Below are 24,059 nucleotides of genomic sequence, written 5' to 3' on the forward strand. Positions count from 1 at the left end.
CCGCAGTGAGAAGCCCGCGCACCGCAACAAAGAGTAGCCCCCACTCGCCGCAACTAGAGAAGGCCCGTGCGCAGCAACAAAGACCCAGTGCAGCCAAAAATAAATAAAATAAATAAATTTATTAAAAACAAAAACAAACAAACAAACAAAAATGTTATTAGGAACTTCTCTGGTGGTCCAGTGGTAAAGAATCCGCCTTCCAATGCAGGGGACAGGGGTTCGATCCCTGGTCAGGGAACTAAGATCCCACATGCCATGGGGCAACTAAGCCTGCACGCCACAAAATACTGAGCCCAAACGCCTCAACTAGAGCCCACGCACCATATGCAGCAACATGGATGTGACAAGAGATTATCATAATAAGTGAAGTAAGTCAGAAAGAGAAAGACAAATACCGTATGCTATCACTTATACGTGGAATCTAAAATATGGCACAAATGAACCTATCGATGAAACAAGACTCATATATAGATAACAGACTTGAGGTTGCCGTCAAGGGGGATGGGAAGAGGGAGAGGATGGACTGGGAGTTTGGGGTTGGCAGACGCAAACTATTACATTTAGAATGGATAAACAAGGGCTTCCCTGGTGGCGCAGTGGTTAGGAACCCGCCTGCCAATGCAGGGGACACGGGTTCGAGCCCTGGTCCAGGAAGACCTCACACGCCACGGAGCAACTAAGCCTGTGCGCCACAACTACTGAGCCTGCGCTCTAGAGCCCGCGAGCGGCAACTACTAAGTCCACGTGCCACAACTACTGAAGCCCGTGTGCCTAGAGCCCGTGCTCCACAAGAGAAGCCACCACAATGATAAGCCCACGCACCGCAACGAAGAGTAGCCCCCGCTCGCAGCAACTAGAGAAAGCCTGCGCGCAGCAACGAAGACCCCACACAGCCAAAAATAAATAAAATAAATTGGTAAAACCAACACTTAAAAAAAAAAAAAGAATGGTTAAACAACAAGGTTCTAATGTATATATAGCACAGGGAACTCTATTCAATATCCTGTGATAAACCATAATGGAAAAGAATATTAAAAAAAGAATGTCTCTATGTGTATAACTGAGTCACTGTGCTGGACAGCAGAGATTGGCACAGCATTGTAAATCAACTATACTTCAATTTTTAAAAGTTATTAAAACCAACCTCACGCCTATCAGGATGATTACTATTTTTTTTTCTTTAATATGAAAATAACAAGTGCTGGTGAAGATGTGGAGAAACTGGAACCCTTGCATACCATTGATGGGAAAGTAAAATGGTGCAACTGTTACAGAAAAGAGTATGGAGGTTCCTCAAAAAAATCAAAAATAGAACTACCATATGATCCGGCAATTCCACTTCGGGAATTCCACACCCAAAAGAACTGAAAGCAGGGTCTTGAAGAGATCTGCACACCTATGTTCCCAGCAATTATTCACAATAGTGGAATGGTTGAAAGGATAAATAAAATGTGGTGTATATTATAGTGGAATACTATTCAGCCTTTGAAAGGAAGGAAAGCCTGTCACATGTGAAATAAGCACAAACACTGTAGGATTCCACTTACTTGAGGCATCTCAAGTAGTAAAGCTCGCAGGAACAGAAAGTAGAATGGTGGCTACCAGGAGCTGGGGAAAAGGGGAAGGGGTACAAAGCTTCTGATGTGCAAGATAAGCCCTAGATCTGTTTCACGGTAATGGGAATACACTTAACACCACTGGCCTACACACTTAAAAACAGGTAAGATGGTAAATGGTATGTTCTGTGTTTTTTGTCTATCCCAATACAAAACTTTTTAAAATGTTAAAACCACTTTAAAAGAGTGAATCTCACTTATATTTTACAACGGAACTGCAAATATGATATAATTATGTCTACTTTTACAGACAAGGGGGAAAGCCTTGAGACGTTAGAACGAGCTCGAAGTGCAGGAGCACTTCGTTAGAACGAGCTCGTTAGAACGAGTTCGAAGTGCAGGAAAAAGAGAGACAACAACCGGTCCTCGGCTAGGCTGGATACTGGTCCGGCACTGCTGATACTGGTCCAGCACTGGACAAGGGGGCTTTATGTGGCTTAAAAAAAGTAATCCCCTAATAAACTTTGATATTATTACTAATATCACCATTTTCAAGAAAAAGGAAACAGGCTTAGAGAGGTAAAGGCCTTGGGGTAAGATCAGACTTCGTAAAAGTCAGTCACATGTGACTCCAAAGCCCAAATCATTTCATCTTTTCCACACGGTTAAGCCTGAAAGCCCAATGTTGTCCTCTCTCTGACTTGGTTTTCTCATCAATTAAATGAAGTTTAAAATGGCATCTACTGTTCACAGTTGTTAGGAGAATTAAATCCCACAACACAAAGGGCTTTGAGAGTACAGCATTATCAGTGCATTACTCTGCATCTTCTGTGCTGGCACAATGACTTAAACACCAGGGATCCAAAAATAACTGGGACAGAGCCCAGGCCACTGAGGAGCTCAGAGCTCACAGAGGACAAGCGCATAAGTCCCAGCACCCACAGTTCCGGCTCCTGGTAGACTGGTCTAAGAAACCCCCAGTAAATTTCCTGTACAGTTTGAGGCTTAAATGATTCATAGGTTTATCTGCAACGCTGAAAAACTGGGAACATGCTCAAAAGAAGGGAAATGAGCAAATAAAGTTTGGAACATCAAAATGAGTCACTGGGCTTCCCTGGTGGCGCAGTGGTTGAGAGTCTGCCTGCCGATGCAGGGGACGCGGGTTCATGCCCCGGACTGGGAAGATCCCACATGCCACGGAGCGGCTGGGCCCGTGAGCCATGGCCGCTGAGCCTGTGCTCCGCGGCGGGAGAAGCCGCAGCAGTGAGAGGCCCACATATCACACACAAAAAAAAAGAGTCACTATACAAGCATTAAAAAATTGTGTTTGCAGAAAAGTTTTCATTCATACTGGAAAATACTCATTAATGCAAAAAAGCAACATGTACTATAAAGAGTTAAGGCAACTCCCAGTCTTAAAATGCAAGGATTTTCAAGATATATATTTTAAGTAATAAAAAAAAGTATGGAAGAGTATGTAAAATACATTTTGATATAAAGCAAAAGAAAGATCCACGCACATGCACCTCCTTGTACACACATAGAGGACCTGTGGGTGGTTACACAAGTGGGAACAGTGAGTCACACAGAGAGAGTTAGGACTCATTTCCCACCCATATGAATTTTGTACCATGTATATTTTAGTTAAAATAGTAAATGAACATAAAAAATAACTATTTTAGGGCTTCCCTGGTGGCGCAGTGGTTGAGAGGCCCGCGTGCCGCAAAAAAAAAAAAAAAAAAACCTATTTTAAAGAACTGATATCTAGTACAGTTCCCAATATTTAACAAGTAAACAATCTTTTCTAAATAACACACAGTCAAACAACACATCAAAGGAGAAATTGACAAAATGTTCAGAATAGAATAATTAAAAACAGAACATCGAAATCTTTAGGATGCAGCTAAAAGAGTGCTGGGTACGTAGAGGGAATTAACTTTAAGCGCTTATATTTAAAAGCTAAAAACATGAGTTGTCTATGTTTTTACCTTAAGAAATAACAAAAACATTAGCAAATTAAACCCAAAGTAAGTAGAAGTTAAGATGGAACAGTGCTGGGGCAAAAGGAAAAATAAGTAATAATGATCCTGTCTTCATTTAAGTTTGGTATCATCCATCAGCGATTTTTTGCATTAAATCCTGACTTCTAAAAATGCTGCATTAAAGTACTACTTATCTTAGGCTTCCCGGGTGGCGCAGTGGTTAAGAATCTGCCTGCCAATGCAGTGGACATGGGTTCGAGCCCTGGTCCGGGAAGATCCCACATGCCACGGAACAACTAAGCCCGTGCGCCACAACTACTGAGACTGAGCTCTAGAGCCCATGAGCCACAACTACTGAGCCCACGAGCCACAATTACTGGGCCCATGTGCCACAACTACTTAAGTGTGCGCACCTAGAGCCCACGTACCGCAACAAAGAGCTGCCCCCGCTCACCGCAACTAGAGAAAGCCCACGTGCAGCAAAGGAGACCCAACACAGCCAAAAAATTTAAAAACAAAAACAAAAACGATTACTTATCTTGATTACTGAGATTTTGGGGTCCCTGAGACATGCCTCACCAGAGTCCTGCCCACACATACCCATCCCTACTCCACTGGCCCTGTCCACCTCAACCCCAAGGCTCCCCACACCCAGGCATCCAGGGCATTATCACCTAGGGAGTTTGTGAAACTAGAAACATTTCTGCCCAAGGCATGTCAAATACAATCATGCAATTTTAAAAGTTCCCTTCTGAGAACAATAAGCTATTTAACACTTCTTTTCAAGGACCAAAAACACAGTAACTAAACTGTCACAGCGTATCTATTTTACTTGAAACAGTTGCAATGCGTTTTTTACACTGGACCAGCAAACTCTTGAATTCATAAATGTCGGACCTTAAATGAAGGAGGCAAGCCCTAAAAATGTGTGGGCAAAATCCATGCTTGATTATGGCTATTTGCACCTCCTGTGAGACAGCAGAAATCCTTCTTATTCTAGTCCAAAGATCCAGAATAACAGCGGCAACAGCTTAAATCCACAAGCCGCGCTGGCAGGGCATGACAGCTAGAAAAGAGGAGAGAGTTTGTAAATAGCTAACTTATTCAAAGATTCCTCCTTCCCCTTTTTCTGAGATCTCTGAACCCAAGGCAGATCCAACAGTGGACAGTAGAACAGCATTTCCTCTAGAAAAACAGGAAAAGTGGATAAAGCACAATAATCAGAGAGCTGCTAGGGCAGTGAGAACAAGAGGGGCTAATACTTCAGAGTGTGAGGAACCACAAAGCTGAGCCGATCTACTGCAGCTACTGTGAACTTTGGTATTGATTTGCTAATCCTGCAAACAAGGAGGCTGAGACCCCAGGCTGTGCAACCACAGAAAACTGCTGCTGGAGGACAGAAAAGCAGGAGAGGTTCTGGCAGGCTAAAACCCTAAACGCAAATGTAGTATGTATTTCCTGCCAGCAATAAGAGGAAGGGTACTGACACAGGCTACAACATGGATGAAACCTGAAAACATTATGCTAAGTGAAAGAAGCCCAACACAAAAGTACCTATCTATCTATCTATTAAACACTATATGAAATTTTCAAATTAAATCCCACAAAAGTTCTAAAAACTTACCTTTACCTGCAGCTCTTCAATCCATTAAGACATGAGATACTCGCAAGAACAAAATTTTTTTTAAAACTTCCTAGAAACATAATCTTTTAGGGAAAAACTTCTTTCAGTTAATTAAAGCCATTATGTGGACTATTGTTCTTTGGGGATATGACCTCTGCATGCATCCTCAGCTAGTAAAGTTATTCATTCAAAAACAGAAAACTAAACATCAAAAACAGATGAAGGGCTTCCCTGGTGGCGCAGTGGTTGAGAGTCCGCCTGCCGATGCAGGGGACACGGGTTCGTGCCCCGGTCCGGGAAGATCCCACATGCCGCAGAGCGGCTAAGCCCGTGAGCCACGGCTGCTGAGCCTGCACGTCCGGAGCCTGTGCTCCGCAACGGTAGAGGCCACAGCAGTGAGAGGCCCGCGTACCGCAAAAAAAAAAAAAAAAATTTATTTTACTTTCCATTATGTGATTGGGAGGAGAAGAGCCAAGAATCTGCAAAAATACTCTAAAGTATTTAAATTTTCTTTTTATAATCATTATTGCGTACTTTTATAGTTATTTCCTGGGGAAATTGTAATTTACTTCAGCTGTGGCTTTAAATATCTCCAAATCTGATTTTGCTGAAAACAAAGTTATGAAATGAATGTGTCTGTATAAAATGCATTTAAATTATTTATGAGAGAACGTTTATTTTTTGCTATAAATACATATACAGACTGGATATAACTACAGGTGGCTTAAAGCATATTCCTTTTACTGGCATCCTTGAATTACCACCTAAGAACTACCTTTGAGTACAGGAACTTCCTAATGTTTATTTCCTAAACTTTTTATGGAAATCAAATATTATCTTTAAGTGAACAGAAATATGAATCAATCTAACAAGAAAAAAAGAGAACACAAAAATAACAGCATTACCACCTGAAGAGTTTCCTGTAAAATGTAACTACACATTCCTAGTCTCAAAATATACCAAGTACACTTACAGCTGTTTCCACGTGACCTCAAAGGTACAATCTATACTTACTACAATATAACCTTTCCATACAGTAGTTGACTGAAATTACTTCTTCTTTTGAAAACTATACTCAGGACTATCTCATTCTCAATATCCTCAAACTTAGCTGATTTCCACCTCATTCTAACAGTTATCTAAGAGACAAAATACACTCTCCTCTCAGTGTACATCTATCACAATCTACAGTAAATCCATTTTTTGTCTCCCTTACACAGAGTTAGGCCAACACAAAAAAGGCACGGTCACTAAGTCTGCTACTGCAGCTAAGGAAACCCTCTGCTTTGCACTGCCATTTGGGAGAATTCCTGACAGCAGCCACAGTATGTCCTACAGTAAAAACAGCCATCATTATTATTGTGTAAATGCCATGCAAACATTTGACCATGCTTTTTATCCTCCTCTTCCAGATAAAATCCACTTATGAACTGACTCCATTTTCATAATCAGAATATTTTGCATAAAAAGCTACACCCCGCCTTTTTCCCTGTTCACATCTTCTTACCTGAGTAAAAGTAAGGTGGGGGGAAAAGGTGGGGTTTCGGAGTAAAGAGAAAGGAGGATACATTTTCTTTAATCTTCCAGAAGTATGCACCACACAGAAAATTCTCTTCAGTGCCTAATGAATACAAGTCTTTACATCTAAAGATTTACTCTAAAAAGTCAGACTCAAGAGAGTCAATACGTTTTTAATAATTAAAAAAATCTTTTATATATTCATGAATTCAACATTTTTCATTCAACAAATTTATAACAGAAATTATGACAAGATTAAGCACACAGGTGATCAAAGTTTTCTCAAATACACCCCTGCTACTGACATATGTATGACGCAATAAACTTCAGCCCTGAACGGTGAAAGCTCAGCTCCAAGACTGACCAAGTCTCATCTCCCCTCAGTCCACCAAAAGAGGGTAAATTTAGGATCGACAGTTTCCACATAAACACAACAGGCAGCCAACACTTCGTGTCCAGAACAAAACTATCACTTGAGGATGCCCAAATCTTTCCCATTTAGGTCTTAAGAAATAGTCTGGCCGACTCCCTCTTGTGAGAGCACGGCAACCACAGCTAACTGCTGAACAATCATCGACAGGAAGACACTGGAACTCACCAAAAAAGATACCCCACATCCAAAGACAAAGGAGAAGCTGCAGTGAGATGGTAGGAGGGGCGCAATCACAGTAAAATCCAATCCCATAACTGCTGGGTGGTGACTCACAGCCTGGAGAACGCTTAGACCACAGGAGTCCACCCACTGGAGGGAAGGTTCTGAGCCTCATGTCAGGCTTCCCAACCTGGGGGTCCAGCAAAGCAGGGAGGAGGAATTCCTAGAGAATCAGACTTTGAAGGCTATTGGGATTTGACTACAGGACTTCGACAGGACTGGGGAAAAGAGAGACTCCACTCTTGGAGGGCACACGCAAAGTAGTGTGTGCATCGGGACCCAGGGGAAGGAGCAGTGACCCCACAGGACACTGAACCAGACCTACCTGCTAGTGGTGGAGGGTCTCCTGCAGAGGCGGGGTGTGGCTGTGGCTCACAGTGAGGACAAGGACACTGGCAGCAGAAATTCTGGAAGGTACTCCTCGGCGTGAGCCCTCCCAGAGTCCGCCATCAGCCCCACCAAAGAGCTGGGTAGGCTCCAGTGTTGGGCCGCCTCAGGCCAAACAATCAACAGGGAGGGAACCCAGCCCCACCCATCAGCAGACAAGCGGATTAAAGTTTTACTGAGCTCTGCCCACCAGAGCAACACCCAGCTCTACCCACCACCAGTCCCTCCCATCAGGAAACCTGCACAAGCCTCTTAGACAGCCTCATCCACCAGAGGGCAGACAGCAGAAGAAAGAAGAACTACAATCCTGCAGCCTGTGGAACAAAAACCACATTCACAGAAAGACAGACAAGATGAAAAGGCAGAGGGCTATGTAGCAGATGAAGGAACAAGATAAAGCCCCAGAAAAACAACTAAATGAAGTGGAGATAGGCAACCTTCCAGAAAAAGAATTCAGAATAATGAGAGTGAAGATGATCCAGGACCTTGGGAAAAGAATGGAGGCAACGATTGAGAAGATGCAAGAAATGTTTAACAAAAACCTAGAAGAATTAAAGAACAAACAAACGGAGATGAACAATAACTGAAATGAAAAATACACTAGAAGGAATCAATAGCAGAATAACTGAGGCAGAAGAACGGATAAGTGACCTGGAAGACAGAATGGTGGAATTCACTGCCGCGGAACACAACAAAGAAAAAGAATGAAAAGGAATGAAAACAGCATAAGAAAACTCTGGGACAACATTAAATGCAACAACATTCGCATTATAGGGATCCCATAAGGAGAAGAGAGAGAGAAAGGACCAGAGAAAATATCTGAAGAGATTACAGTTGAAACCTTGCCTAACATGGGAAAGGAAATAGCCACCCAAGTCCAGGAAGCGCAGAGAGTCCCAGGCAGAATACAGCCAAGGAGAAACACGCCGAGACATATAGTAATCAAACTGACAAAAATTAAAGACAAAGAAAAATTATTGAAAGCAACAAGAGAAAAATGACAAATAACATACAGGGGAACTCCCGTATGCTTAAGAGCTGCTTTCTCAGCAGAAACTCTACAAGCCAGAAGGCAGTGGCATGATATACTTAAAGTGATGAAAGGGAAGAATCTACAACCAAGATTACTCTACCCAGCAAGGATCTCATTCAGATTCGACAGAGAAATCAAAAGCTTTACAGACAAGCAAAAGCTAAGAGAACATACTAGCAGACGGAATTCAACAACACCTTAAAATCATACACCATGATCAAGTGATCATGATCATGATCCCAGGGATGAAAGGATTCTTCAATATACGCAAATCAATCAATGTGATATACCGTATTAACAAATTGAAGAATAAAAACCATATGATCATCTCAAGAGACGCAGAAAAGCTTTTGACAAAATTCAACACCCATATATGATAAAAACTCTCCAGAAAGTGGGCATAGAGGGAACCTACCTCAACATAATAAAGGCCACATATGACAAACCCACAGCAAACATCATTCTCAGTGATGAAAAACTGAAAGTACTTCCTCTAAGATCAGGAACAAGACATGGATATCCACTCTCACCACTATTTTCAACATAGTTTTGGAAGTCCTAGCCACAGCAAGCAGAGAAGAAAAAGAAATAAAAGGAATACAAATTGGAAAAGAAGTAAAACTGTCACCGTTTGCGGATGACATGATACTGCACATAGAGAATCCTAAAGATGCCACCAGAAAACTACTAGAGCTAATCAATGAATTTGGTAAAAGTTGCAGAATACAAAAGTAATGCACAGTAATCTCTTGCATTCCTATACAGATCTCTTGCGTTCCTGATGAAAAATATGAAACAGAAACTAAGGAAACACTCCCATTTACCACTGCAACAAAAAGAATAAGATACCTAGGAATAAAGCTACCTAGGGAGACAAAAGACCTGTATGCAGAAAACTATAAGACACTGATGAAATGAATTAAAGATGATACAAACAGATGGAGAGGTATACCATGTTCTTGGATTGGAAGAATCAATACTGTGAAAATGTCTATATTACCCAAAGCAATCTACAGATTCAATGCAATCCCTATCAAATTACCAACGGCATTTTTTACAGAAGTAGAACAAAAAAATCTTAAAATTTGTATGGAGACACAAGAGACCCTGAATAGTCAAAGCAGTCTTGAGGGGAAAAAAAACGGAGCTGGAGAAATCAGATTCCCTGACTTCAGACTATACTACAAAGCTACAGTAATCAAGACAATATGGTACTGGCACAAAAACAGAAATATAGATCAACGGAACAGGATAGAAAGCCCAGAGAAAAACCCACACACCTATGGTCAACTAATCTATGACAAAGGAGGCAAGGATATACAATGGAGAAAAGACAGTCTCTTCAATAAGTGGTGCTGGGAAAACTGGACAGCTACATGTAAAAGAATGAAATTAGAACGCTCCCTAACACCATACACAAAAATAAGCTCAAAATGTATTAGAGACCTAAATGTAAGACTGGACACTATAAAACTCTTAGAGGAAAACATAGGAAGAACATTCTTTGACATAAATCACAGCAAGATCTTTTTTGATCCATCTCCTAGAGTGATGGAAATAAAAACAAAAATCAACAAATGGGACCTAATGAAACTTCAACGCTTTTGAAAACCAAAGGAAACTACAAAAAATACGAAAAGACAACCCTCAGAATGGGAGAAAATATTTGCAAACGAATCAATGGACAGAGGATTAATCTCCAAAATATATAAACACCTCATACAACTCAATATTAAAAAAACAAACAACCCAATCAAAAAATGGGCAGAAGACCTAAATAGACATTTCTCTAAAGAAGACATACAGATGGCCAAGAAGCACATGAAAAGCTGCTCAACATCACTAATTATTAGAGAAATGCAAATCAAAACGACAATGAGGGGCTTCCCTGGTGGCACAGTGGTTAAGAATCTGCCTGCCAATGCAGGGGACATGGGTTCGAGCCCTGCTCTGGGAAGATCCCACATGCCATGGAGCAACTAAGCCCATGTGCCACAACTACTGAGCCTGCATTCTAGAGCCCATGAGCCACAATTACTGAAGCCCATGCACCTAGAGCCCATGCTCCGCAACAAGAGAAGCCACTGTAACGAGAACCCTGCACACAGCAACCAAGAGTAGCCCCCGCTCGCCGCAACTAGAGAAAGCCTGTGCACAGCAATGAAGACCCAGTGCAGCCAGTGCAGGGAGGGTGGGAGACGCAAGAGGGAACAGATATGGGAACATATGTATATGTATAACTGACTCACTTTGTTATAAAGCAGAAACTAACACACCATTGTAAAGCAATTATACTCCAATAAAGATGTAAAAATAAATAAATACATAAATAAATACATAAAATAGATAAGTTCAAAAAATAAATTAAAATAAATAATAAAACGACAATGAGGTATCACCTCACACCACTCAGAACGGGCATCATCAGAAAATCTACAAACAACAAATACTGGAGAGGGTGTGGAGAAACCACAACTTACTGAGCCCATGTGCCACAACTACTGAGCCCATGTGCCACAACTACTGAAGCCTGCAGGCCTAGGGCCCATGCTGCGCAACAAGAGAAGCCACCTCAATGAGAAGCCCGCGCACTGCAACGAAGAGTAGCCCCCGCTTGCCGTAACTAGAGAAGGCCTGTGTGCAGCAACGAAGAACCGAAGCAGCCAAAAATAAATGAATACGATAAATTTATTTTAAAAGAAGAAATAGGGCTTCCCTGGTGGCGCAGTGGCTGAGAATCTGCCTGCCAATGCAGGGGACACGGGTTCAAGCACTGGTCTGGGAGGATCCCACATGCCGTGGAACAGCTGGACCCGTGAGCCACAACTGAGCCTGCGTGTCTGGAGCCTGTGCCCCGCAACAAGAGAGGCCGTGACAGTGAGAGGCCCGCGCACCGCAATGAAGAGTGGCCCCTGCTCGCCGCAACTAGAGAAAGCCCTCACAGAGAAATGCAGACCCAACCAACACAGCCAAAAATAAATAAATAAATTTAAAAAAAAAAAAAAAAAAAAAAAATACACTGTACTATTAATCTCAGTTTCACAAATTAACAAAGATATTTTTTAAAGGGAGAGACTGAGTTACTAAAATGTACAACAGAAACTAGAAGAAGAGCCAAAAATGGTTCCAAATCTCCAACCAATCATCTGTAACATCAGAGGGAAAAACTGACCTTCAGCAGTGCAGAGCGGAGGGCTGGGTCACAGCGGGCGCTCGGCAGTGTGCTGACCAACGAGTAAGCCCGTGAGCGTCTCCCTTCTCCTCCCGCCCGCTCACCAGTCCCAGCTTCGCCCACTGCTCACTACACTACCCATCGCTGACAGTGGGCAAGTGACTGGAAGAAAATGACCTCTGCTTGAAGGAGTGGGGATTAACAGTTGTGTTTATGACAAACAACACAGCATTTGGTAAGGCAGCCAAGAAATGCTACTTTGCATTAAACACAGTGCAGAATAAACCAAATATCTTATATTAGTATAATAAAATAAAATGAAAGTTTTGCCAAAAGAAAGAATAGGCTTCTCTCTGTCAAAATGGAAATTACTTGAGATTTTGTAGGTAGTAAAATCAGTAGCTAAGCTAATATTAAAACAAATACAATTTTATCATATTATTTTCCAGAAAATTTAGAAGTACAGCGCATGAGCTGTGTGCCATTAAAAAGCACTGACCAGGCTTCCCTGGTGGCACACTGGTTGAGAGTCTGCCTGCCGATGCAGGGGACACAGGTTCGTGCCCTGGTCCGGGAGGATCCCACATGCCGCGGAGCAGCTGGGCCCGTGGGCCATGGCCGCTGGGCCTGCGCATCCAGAGCCTGTGCTCCGCAACGGGAGAGGCCACAACAGTGAGAGGCCCGCATACCGCAAAAAAGCACTGACCTAGGGATGTCCACTTCAGCCAGGAAAGGGTAACTAGTATAGAAAATGCCCTCCAATCGTAAACAAATAGAAAAATAGACACAATCCAGGAAACTTTTCAGATCTTGAGACAACGGGCAAGGCAGGCCTGTGATCCCCACTGAACCCTCTGTCTGGCTGAAGGCAACCCTGGACAACAGTACAGGAAGGGGAATCGAAACAGAGCACTGCCGCTTCAGTAAGTTGAGGAGAGAAAATTCCAAGTTTTGGGAAGCTGAGTCAAGCTGACATTTGCAAGGCAGAGTATCAGAGATGAAAAAGTTGTAGAAAATAAGTTTCAGAAATCTGCACAAAGAGCCAGAGGACAACAGGACAACAAGTTCATCAGCAAGCTGAAAGTAAACATCATCACCCAGCAAAACTTTCTTCAAAAATAAAGGTGTTTACCGAGAAAGAATGGATAGACAAGATATGATAGACTCATACAAGGAAATACTACTCAGCAATAAAAAGGAACCAATTACACAACAACATAGATGAATCTCAACTATACTGTGCTAAAAAATGCCTTACACAGTCAGTCATGCTATACAATTCTGTTGACATGAAATCCTACAACAAGCACAGGCAAAACTGATCTGAGGTGGAAGAAAAACAGCAGTTTTCTCTGGCTGGGTGGGCGGGGGAGGGTGCTGGGGCAGGGACTGTGAGCATGGAGGGACTTTCTGTGCCCCCCATTTCTTGTTTGTAAGAAAGGTTTCAGCCTCCTAGACCTTCCCTGAGTTCCAAAGGGCAGATTCCAACAGTTACTAATTAGAGGAGTGAGGGAATGCAGAAACAAAGGAAGAGCAGTCAAGAAATAACAGTGCAGGGCTTTCCCTGGTGGCGCAGTGGTTAAGAATCCACCTGCCACTGCAGGAGACACGGGTTCGATACCTGGTCCAGGAAGATCCCACATTTCCACGGAGCAACTGAGCCCTTGCGCCACACCTACAGAGCCTGCATGCCACAACTACTGAAGCCCGCGTGCCTAGAGCCCGTGCTCGGCAACAAGAGAAGCCATCGTAATAAGAAGCCCGTGCACCACGATGAAGAGTAGCCCCTGCTCACCGCAACTAGAGAAAGCCCGCACACAGAAATGAAGACCCAACGCAGTCAAAAATAAATAAATAAAATAAATAAATTTATATATTAAAAAAAAAGAAAGAAAGAATAATGCAGTGATAAACCAGGGTCCTGGTTCCTCCTCAAGGGATATACCTAACAATCTGATACAGATCTCTGACTGCTTCTACAGGAACTAAGGGCCCCACCCAGGTGGAAGATGTTATCTTCAGGCTGAGCAGAAGCACATAGACCCCAGACTGGTTGGAAGCAGAAGACTGATGACTGAAATTCCTTGAACACCACCCTTTTACCTCCCCACCAACCAATCAGAGGATGGTTACACATCCTGCAGCCCTCCCCGCGAGTTTTACCTATAAAAACTCTTCCCCAAGAACCATCGGAGAGTTCAGGTCTTTTCAGCACGAGCTGCCTGGTCTCCTTGCTTGGTCCTGCAATACACCGTTCTGTTCTTCAAATTCCAACGTTCTGGTTTGTTTGGCCTCACAGTGAGTTGGGCACATGAACTTGGGTTCAACAACGACACGACAATGGTCTACATTTTGATAAGTGTTTGGGTTGCAAAGGCAATGTTAAATTTTGTAAATCTGATAATTATATGAATTATATCACGGTCATATTGTTCTTAGCACATACTCACCGAAGTATTTAAGGGGATAGAGGGCGTGACGGCTGCAACCTACTCTCAAAGGCCTTGGTAAAAAGTAAATATATGGGCACTTTCCTGGTGGCGCAGTGGTTAAGAATCCTCCTGCCGATGCAGGGGACACAGGTTTGAGCCCTGGTCCGGGAAGATCCCACATGCCACAGAGCAGCTAAGCCCGTGTGCCACAACAGCTGAGCCTGCGCTCTAGAGCCCACGAGGCACAACTACTGAGCCCGAGTGCCACAACTACTGAAGCCCGCACGCCTAGAGCCCGTGCTTGGCAATGGGAGAGACCACTGCAATGAGAAGCCTGCGCACCGCAATGAAGAGTAGCCCCCGCTCGCCACAACGAGAGGAAGCCCGTGCGCAGCAATGAAGAGCCAACGCAGCCAAAAATAAAATTAATTAATTTTTTAAAAAAGGATAGCATTGTGGAGAAACCTCTTTAAAAAAAAAAAAGTAAATATATGTGTGTGTATGTGCACATATATATATGGAGGGACAGAGAGAGAGGGCAGGGAGCGATGGGGAGGGAGAGAAGAGGAAAACGGGGATGGGGCAGGGAAGGCACGCAGGCAAATGTAACAAAATGTTAGTTTAATATTTGGTGAATCTAGGTGAAGTACAGTATTTGGGAATTCCCTATACTGCATCTTACAACTTTTCCATGAAAGAAAAGAATTTTTTCATTTAAAAAAAGAAAACATGCTAGACACCTGAAACATTGTAAACCAACTATACTTCAATTTTTAAAAATTTAAGAAACAAAACAAGGAGCAGCAAACTAGAAAGGATGCTGGAGGGGCTTTCAGAGGCGCCAACCTAGTGGTATGATATTGACGAAAAAGGCAAAAGTTGTGTCATGGCGTACTGAAATCGACAAGTGTTCATACCGCAGATCCCATCACCCAGAAAAGATAAAACTGAGTTTAATATCTTTTAGTACATTTTGTTTAAGAAGACCTGTTAAGTATCCTTTTGAAAAATATAATAAATATGGTTACATATTTTTTAAGTGTACACTCCACTATTTTTTTTCTATTCTGCATATACAATAACCTTTCAATTGAACAGTGAGTCACACTGAAACCTCTTAGAAGACACTGTACACGGCAGTTACACTCCACACGTGTGGTGCAACGACGACACATGATCCCAACCAGAGGGAGCACCCGGAAAACTGCCCTCCCGCGTCCACACAAAGGGACCACTGACAGCACCCAGAAACACCGTTAACTGTAAGAAGCATCCCAGCCCTCTTCTCAGACTTCAGAACCAGGGTTAAGTTAGTGCAGATTCCAGAGAAAAACACAGGGATGGAGCCAGACAGCAAAATGTAAGCAGAACAATTCCAATCTCTCTTCTGTCCCTCAATATACTATCAAGAAGGCTACTAGCAGATCTCTGGCATATGCTCTCCATACAAAGGGCAGCAGGCAGGGGCTGCGGTGAGCAGGTCTGGGCACCCAGTGGTTTACATCTCTAAGGAAGAGTAAGGTGGGTCTCAAACACAGAGGGGCACGTGCAATAAAGGAACAAAAACCAGCCTCATTTTATCACCGATTCTATTATAACCACACAGTGGAGTATCCTCCCATCCTAAAATTATGAAGAGCTCATCATTTAAAATAGCGGCCTTCTTATTTTCTAAAGTCAAACAAACTTTTATTTTTTTATTTTTTTTGCGGTACGCGGGCCTCTCACTGCTGTGGCCTCTCCCGTTGCGGAGCACAGGCTCCGGACGCGCAGGCCCAGCGGCCATGGCTCACGGGCCCAGCCGCTCCGCGGCACGTGGGATCTTCCCAGACTGGGGCACGAACCCGCGTCCCCTGCATCGGCAGGCAGACTCCCAACCACTGCGCCACCAGGGAAGCCCAACAAACTTTTATTTTTAAATAAAAATTAAAACACACACAACTTTCCACTTTAATTTCCCTCCCTGCCCTATACAAGCCTTTCTTAAGCAAGGGCCTATTGGGAAAAAGTGCTAAATAACAGCTCTGGAGGACATCAAAAGGCACCACAAAGTAATAACAAGCAACTCTCTTACATACTTTTAAGAAAGTGTATTTACAGTCACAATTAAGTCTTAAGTTCAGTAAAGCTAATGTGTATTATTTTCTGTGTATGTTCTTATTATTTCTAGCAGTGTAAAATATAACTAACTGTACCCTACAATTATAGCTGACTAAACAGAAGAGATGAAGACTGCATAATTAAATCTGTCTCGGGACTTCCCTGGTGGGCAGTGGTTAAGACTCTGCGCTCCCAATGCAGGGGGCCCGGGTTCGATCCCTGGTCAGGGAGCTGTATCCCACATGCATGCCACAACTAAGAGTTCACATGCCACAACTAAGGAGCCAGTAAGACGCAACTAAGGAGGAAGCCCTTGAGCCGCAACTAAGGAGCCCGCCTGCTGCAACTAAGACCCAGTGCAACCAAATAGATAAATAAATAAATATTTAAAAAATAAAATAAATTTGTCCCATTAATCTGAGGAAACAGTTCGTATTAATTTTTAAAGCCGGTAAAACTATTTTCTCCAGAGCTACAAGAGCTTGAACAACATGGAAGGAATCCTAAAATAATTTAACTTTTAAAACAACTTTTACTTATGCTAATTACATGACATCTGTAATATACAATTGTATTATACGAAGACAAGCCACGTTATAAAGTCTTTAGAGGTCGTGAATAAATAAGCATACAAAAATCAGCCAAGGACTTCAAGGTAGTGTCTATGCTAAGATCTATTTCACTTAAACGTCCAGGATACCTCATCCAGAAAAGTAAAATTAAATCCAGCTTGAAAGAAAAGTTGAGCTGAAGTGTGTGCAATATCTATCTGTATGTATATACACAGAAGTCAACTATCTTATTTTTTTTTAAGTTTGGTGTATGATTTCCATACAGAAAAACCTCCAGTTCAGTGAGTTCTGACAAACATACTCAGTTGTATGGCCATGGAAGATACGGCCTCTTTCCATCACCCCAGGAAGTGCTCTCATGCCCTTCTGTACACAGGTCTCTCCCACCCTCAGCCCTAGGCAACCACTCACCTAATTTTTATTCTCAGAGCTTTGCCTTTACCAAAATGTTGTATAAGTGGAATCAAAGTTATATTAGCGCTTTGTGTTTTCACTTGGTACAATGCTTTGGCGATTCACCCATTTTGCCACCTATGTCAGTGGTTAATTCCTTCCTATTGCTGAATAGGATTCCACCGTAAGGGCGGACCACAACCTGCTCATCCATTTACCAGTTGTTGGGCATCTGAGTTGTTTTCCATTTTAAGTGATTATGAATAGAGCTGCTATAAACATTCATACACATGGACATAAATTTTCATTTCCCTTGGGTAAATACCTCCAAGTAGGATTACTGGACTGTATGATAAGTATATGCTCAACTTTATAAGAAACTGCCAAATTGTTTTCCAAAGTGGTTATAACGCTTTGCATCCCCACCAGCAAAGCAAGAGAGTTCTAACTGCTTCACAGCTTTGTCACTGGGCACTGTCACCCTGTGTTGTCTTGTTCTGTTTTAATGCTATAGCCATTCTAATAGGATTGCAATGGTATCTCAATGTGGTTGTCATCTGCATTTCCCAATGATTAACGATGCTGAGCATCTTTCTGTGTGCTTATTCTTATCCATATGAAGGGGATGAAAGGCCTAATCAAACCTTTTGGCCATTTTTTCAATTGAAGGGTTTATTGAGACATCTTTTTTTTTAAACTGAAGTATAGTTGCTGTACAAATATTACATAAGTTACAGGTTACAATATATAGTGATTCACAATTTCTTCTTAATTAATTAATTTATTTTATTTTTGGCTGTGTTGGGTCTTCATTGCTGCACACGGGCTTTCTCTTGCGGCGAGCAGGGGCTACTCTTCATTGCAGTGCGTGGACTTCTCTTGTTGCGGAGCATGGGCTCTAGGTGCCCGTGGCTCGCGGGCTCTAGAGCCCTAGACTCAGTAGTTGTGGCACAGGGGCTTAGCTGCTCCACCGCATGTGGGATCTTCCCGGACAAGGGCTCAAACCCGTGTCCCCTGCATTCACAGGCGGATTCTTAACCACTGGGCCACCAGGGAAGCCCTGATTCACAGGGCTGTAAATATAACCTGATTATAACCTGTAAATGGTTATACTCCATTTACAGTTATTATAAAGCATTGGCTATATTCCCCATGTTGTACAATATACCCTTGTAGTTTATTTTATTAATAGTTTGTACCCCTTACTCCCCTACCCCTATACTGCCCCTCCCCAATCCCTCTCCCCAGTGGTAATCACTAGTTTGTTCTCTACATCAGTGAGGCTTTTTTGTTTTTGTTATATTCACTAGTTTGTTGTATTTTTTCAGGTTCCACATGTAAGTGATAACATACAGTATTGTCTTTCTTTGTCTGACTTATTTCACTTAGCATAATGCCCTCCAAGTCCATCCACGTCGCTGCAAGTGGCAAATTTTTGTTCTTTTTAGTGAGACATCTATCCTCTTTTTAATATACAGTTAATCAAAGAAGAAATGCTGAAAAGTCTGCATATTTTGATAAGCCACTTAGAATTCATGAGTAGACAAAAATCTAAAATGCTTCCTTACCATCCCAATTCCCAACACCCTACTTGCCCCCCCTAAAAAAAATATCTATGATATGCCAAAACAGGTAGAAAGAAAAAAAATCCCTTCCTCTCCTTACTCTGAATGTAAAAACCACAGGAAAAGTTGTCTCCCTACTTTTACGGACAGGAATGAACCAATTTCCCTATTTTTACAAGTATTTGCTGAAACCTCACTCCTTCCGTAGTATGAGCCAGGAACACCTGAGTGGCAACTACCTGAAGAGCTCTGCAGATACAGTGGTAACGCAAGTCAGCATGGCGATACATACACGCTGAATACACGCACCGTGGTCGACCCGTGGCTGACAGCACAGGAAGGAAGCACAGCGCTGCGGGAAGGTCCGCGGGCAGTTGAGCAGGCAGCACGACTCCTCGCTATGAAAGCACGACCCACATGCAGGAGCGCCAAGGGCTAAGGCTGACTGCAAAGGAACCTGAGAACTCGATAACCACCATATGAAACCTCGGGCAAGTTTCTTAACATCTCTAAGTCCCGTTTCTCATCTACGAAACGTGAATAGTAACTGCTACGTTCCTGAATTACTATAAAAAATTAAATAATCTTCTAACTCACACAACGACTGACACATAAATGGCAGCTATTATGATTATTACATTCACCCAAAGTTCTTGAATCACAACGTGAGACTGGAAAGATAAAGATGCACTCTTCAGAGAGCTGTGCGTATGGAACTGGAGGCTCACGCAGCAGGTAACGTGCACACACTGGACGCACTGAACTAAATGCAGGTGCAGGGTCCCGACCACACGTGAAAACTACCAGGTGTTTACATAAGAGGTGTCCTGGAGCTGGCAATCATGAAAGCCTCTGTGGACCTTATTTCTTACGATTTTGCCTCAGCGTTTCAAATGCACTGACACTTCTTTGCAAAAGGACCTCATCTAATCACCCTTGGTCTCGCATGACCTCATCACGAACGGCTTACTTTCCTCCAGGATGCTACAGCTATGCCATACAAGTTAGACTGGTGCCTACACACCTCAGTGACATCTTCCACCCACTCCGCTTGCCACATGCCCAGTGCAGCCAAATGTGGAACAGCTTCTGGAACAGCTTCTTAAATGCCCTGTTCTTGCCTGACAAACGGAGCGTAGCTTCAGCACAGTCCAGCGCCAATGACTGGTCTGGACAGCCAGATGCCAATTTTATTTTTTGTGACAGGTGCTCTATAAGGATTTTTTTCCATGAATCAATACATGAAATCAACAGTTTAAGATTATCACTTGGATTCAAGTGTCCTGATATCTCCTATGCTCAGGTTTTAGGACAACATTAAAAATTTACATCAGACATTTAACAATCTGAATCACATTTCCCATGTAAACCTGTTTAAATCTCTTAAGGGTAGAGTCTGTAACTCGGTTAATATGTACAGTCTCTGTACAATCTAGGTCCATCTCTGTGCTTATTGTTGCACTTTCTCTACCTGGAATGCCCTTCCACAGCCACAGCCAGCCCTTTTTCTCTTTCCCTGCAGGCTCCCCCAGGAAGACAGTCGTCCCCTCCCTCTGCACTTCCCACCATACTTTTCTCCATCAACGTTTCTACCTTGTTTCCCTGCTCCTGCCCCATCTGCCCTATGTTCTTCAAGCCAGGCACCGTTCCCAGCAGGCAGGAGGAACATCTGTCCAGAGGAGGCAGGGAAAGGGCAGGTGTGTCCGGGGGAGAGACAGAATTAAAATACTTGATCAGCCTTACTTACAGAGCTAGTAGAGAAGGTGAGAACTCTTAGCCAGACTTAAGAATATTAAGCAAACAGGAAACAAATGTGGCCATTAGAGGTCCAAGAAAGCAGGAAAACAAAAAGTTGAACAAAAAAGGAAACGTAATCACACTGAATTAACTGGCTCAACAGTGAGCAATGTTTACAAAGTCAAGAAAAATTAAAAACTAAATTATGGGTCTAAACAAAAATTATGATTTAACTATATAGCAAAGTTGAAAATGTAACTTCTTCTAAAATTGATGCATCAGTGACTCCTGACTAGTACAGAAATATAGTTAGGAAACATGGATGCAAACGCTAAAAGAAACGTCTAACGCGGAGGATTCCAGGGGCCTCCAGGAGGGGGGCACGAGATGCTTAAAAGGTGTCTTTATTCACAAAATGGGGGTCTTCAGAGGGTCTCAAGGCAGCCTTCCTTCTGTCTACCACCTTCCCACAAACCATTAACCCTGAAAATGATCTCCATACATATTTCAGCAACTCCGCTTCTCCAAAACTTTGCTTTGCTTTCTTAGGGTTGCGGTTGTAAACTCCTCCATCCCAAGTCCCTGCCTTCTAGCCCAACACCCCAAAACACAGCAAGAACCAAGAGCCAGCTCTGGCAAAGCAGCTTCGGGAGCAGAGCCATTCTGCAGGGGCTCAGGCGGGCCAGGGGCTTATGATGGGGCACTCAGGTAGATCCAGGGGCCTGGACCTCAGCATCACAGCTCTGGACTCACTCTGGGGGAGGCCAGAATTACTCATGTGGTCTGACTGTTTGTCTGGAGCTGGGGGAAACAATTACAGGAACACTGGTTAGAAGGTTATTTTCCTAGGCTTATATATTTTCAAATACTGGGGGAGAAAAAAAAAAGAGCCAACGCAGAATCAGTAGATTATGCCTTGGTGCTAAAAGCTCCACGGAGCTGGGGCAGAGGCTCTTGGTCCATCAGGAGCTGGCCTGGCATCTCACCACCCTCCCGTCAGGCTTTTCTTCCACTGCGTACTATATCAAGAAGAAGATTTTTGAGTAACTTCTACTAAATACTGCCCCCTCATGTAACCGTCTTGTGCTGTACCAAGATGAGATATTTTTAAGCACTAATGCTGCTGAAAAGCTACACTTGATATTCTGCCTCTTGTTTGGATCTACTAAGAGAACTTATTTTGTGCCAAGCATTAAATATTCCTTCATTCAGCATTTAGCAAAAACCACCTATGGGTCAAGCAGAAAAGATGCAGAGGTGAAATAAAATCTTTTTTATTTCGAAGACTCTAGGAAACAGACTTTCACCCAAATAAATGTTACAGTTACAGGAAGAAACATATCATCTGGACTGGGAGGAGGGAATGAAACAAGGCTGTCACCTCACGACCTGCGGCACAATCACACCTGGCACAGCCATGCAGAAGAGGCTCACTCTGGCAGCCAGTGAAGAGCAGCGGGAATTGGAAAAACAGGAGTAAGACTTACGGGCCTTGCTAGGAAATTGAAACTGCATGACATAATTTCCCTTCCCTAATACCTAGCCTCCGTAGAAACAGAAGTGGCTTGGGAAGAAAGAGAACAAAGGAGGAAAGTGAGCTAACCTTCAGAAGGAAATGGAAAAACAACCAGGGCCCTGCCACTCGGACATCCAAGACAAGGACACCAGCCAAAGTGAAATTCAACACAGTTATAAATTGTCATGAATACTGAATCCATGAAGTCCAAGTTCATGAGGCTTTTACCGACACAACATATTGGTACAACAAAGTGCTTACCAATGCCAATACCCCAGGAGAGATGTATGAATCGTCTACCAACTGTCTGTCCTTGATTTACCACTAAACTAACCAGAAAGAGCAGTCTTTGGAAATGACAAACTGGGATAGAATCTCAAGTTTACAACTTCCCAGCGGTGGAGCATAAAACAAATTCCGAAGTTACAAATTACAAAGAGCCCAGTCTTCCTCTCATTAAAACGGGAAAACTCCCACGGAGTAACTGCTAACATCTGTGAGTGCTGAGCACCTTACACACCTCTCACCACGGTGCTATCAAAACACCGTGTCTGTTGGATGGGAAAGCTAGGTTTAGGTAGCTAGTCAAGAGTTAGTAAGTAGCTAAGTTGCCATCTGAATCCAGAGCCCATGAGAATCAGGTACCAGAGTAAAGGGCACAAGCTCTGAACCAGACTGAGTCTGAATCCCAGCTTTGCGTTTACTAGCTTAGTAACCTTTAACCTCTCTGTACTTAAGTTATGCAAACGTGAAAGAGGGGCGAGGAGCGGCCTCACTCGCGGGGTTATTGCGAGCACCACCAGCAGCTATAACTCGGTGTTTATAAGGCACCAGGCACTATTTTAAAGCGCGCGACGTTACCGTTGTTGTTAATCATTATTATTACGCTACCTCAGCAAAAATATATACACAGTATCTACACAGAGAAGGCACTAAATAACTTCTGCTTCTTCTCTCCCTCACTCTGCAAAATTCACTACCTTTTGTTAGTTTCTACTGTGTGTCAAAGAAACCCTAAGACAGGGGAAAGAAAAATCAAAGCAAAACAAAAAACCAAGACACAAGTGTGGCAAGAGAATCAGACTCACAGTTCAGAAGGCCGCCATAACTCTGTGACGAAGTCAAACGACGATTTACAAATACTCCTAGTTTCTCTTTCCTCTTTCCATAGGGGTCAGAAAGAACCTGACAAGAAAAGACAACGTGCGTTTATAAAACCGTCTTTGCCACCGCTTCTTCAAAGCTCTATTGTGTTCATCCCCTCAGTCAGCTTCAATACCTACCACGCATACCGTGCCAGACCTGGAATGAGGGATAAAAACATGTTATCAAGTCCCTGTCTTCAAACCTACACTCCAGTTAAGAAAATAATGTGCAAAACTGAAAACTATTAAAGCATATCAAGAAGCATATATTAATGAGTCACAAAGTTAGCGAATAAGTTCAGGGTAAGATCACCAACAATATATACATCTATTTCATCCTCTCCCACCAAAATCACACTAAAGAGATATAAAAAAATTTTAAAAACAAAACATAGCTCAGGCAGAACTGAAAGGAGAAAAAGAAAGGGAATTCTGGAAGCTGTGAGAAAAGTTTCTCACATGGAAGATAAAAACCAAAACAAAACAAATAAGAAAAATCTTGGAGGAAACGGAAACTATGAAAGACTGTAAGCATAGTAAATGACTCAGCAGGCCAAGAAAGCCAGATGCTAAGCCAGCAGTGGAAAAAACTAAGACCCAATTCCATTTACACATCGGTATCCCAGAAGGCTCAGAACTGGCAGCACCTGTGCAGACAACTGGGGGTGAGGAAGG

General features: G+C 42.8%; 1 protein-coding gene across 1 annotated transcript in view; it reads right to left on the reverse strand.

The window, feature by feature from the left end:
• The window catches only part of PTK2 (protein tyrosine kinase 2), a 225,270-nt gene extending 201,846 nt beyond the window's left edge, over window positions 1-23,424 (reverse strand). The window contains exon 1 of the mRNA XM_024741050.1: window positions 23,328-23,424. The gene's annotated coding sequence lies outside the window, so the exon portion shown is untranslated. The remainder of the gene's footprint in view (window positions 1-23,327) is intronic.
• Between the last annotated feature and the right edge of the window lie 635 nt (window positions 23,425-24,059).

The sequence above is a fragment of the Neophocaena asiaeorientalis genome, unplaced genomic scaffold (assembly GCF_003031525.2).
Source record: "Neophocaena asiaeorientalis asiaeorientalis breed wild unplaced genomic scaffold, Neophocaena_asiaeorientalis_V1.1 scaffold177, whole genome shotgun sequence".
Taxonomy (NCBI): domain Eukaryota; kingdom Metazoa; phylum Chordata; class Mammalia; order Artiodactyla; family Phocoenidae; genus Neophocaena; species Neophocaena asiaeorientalis.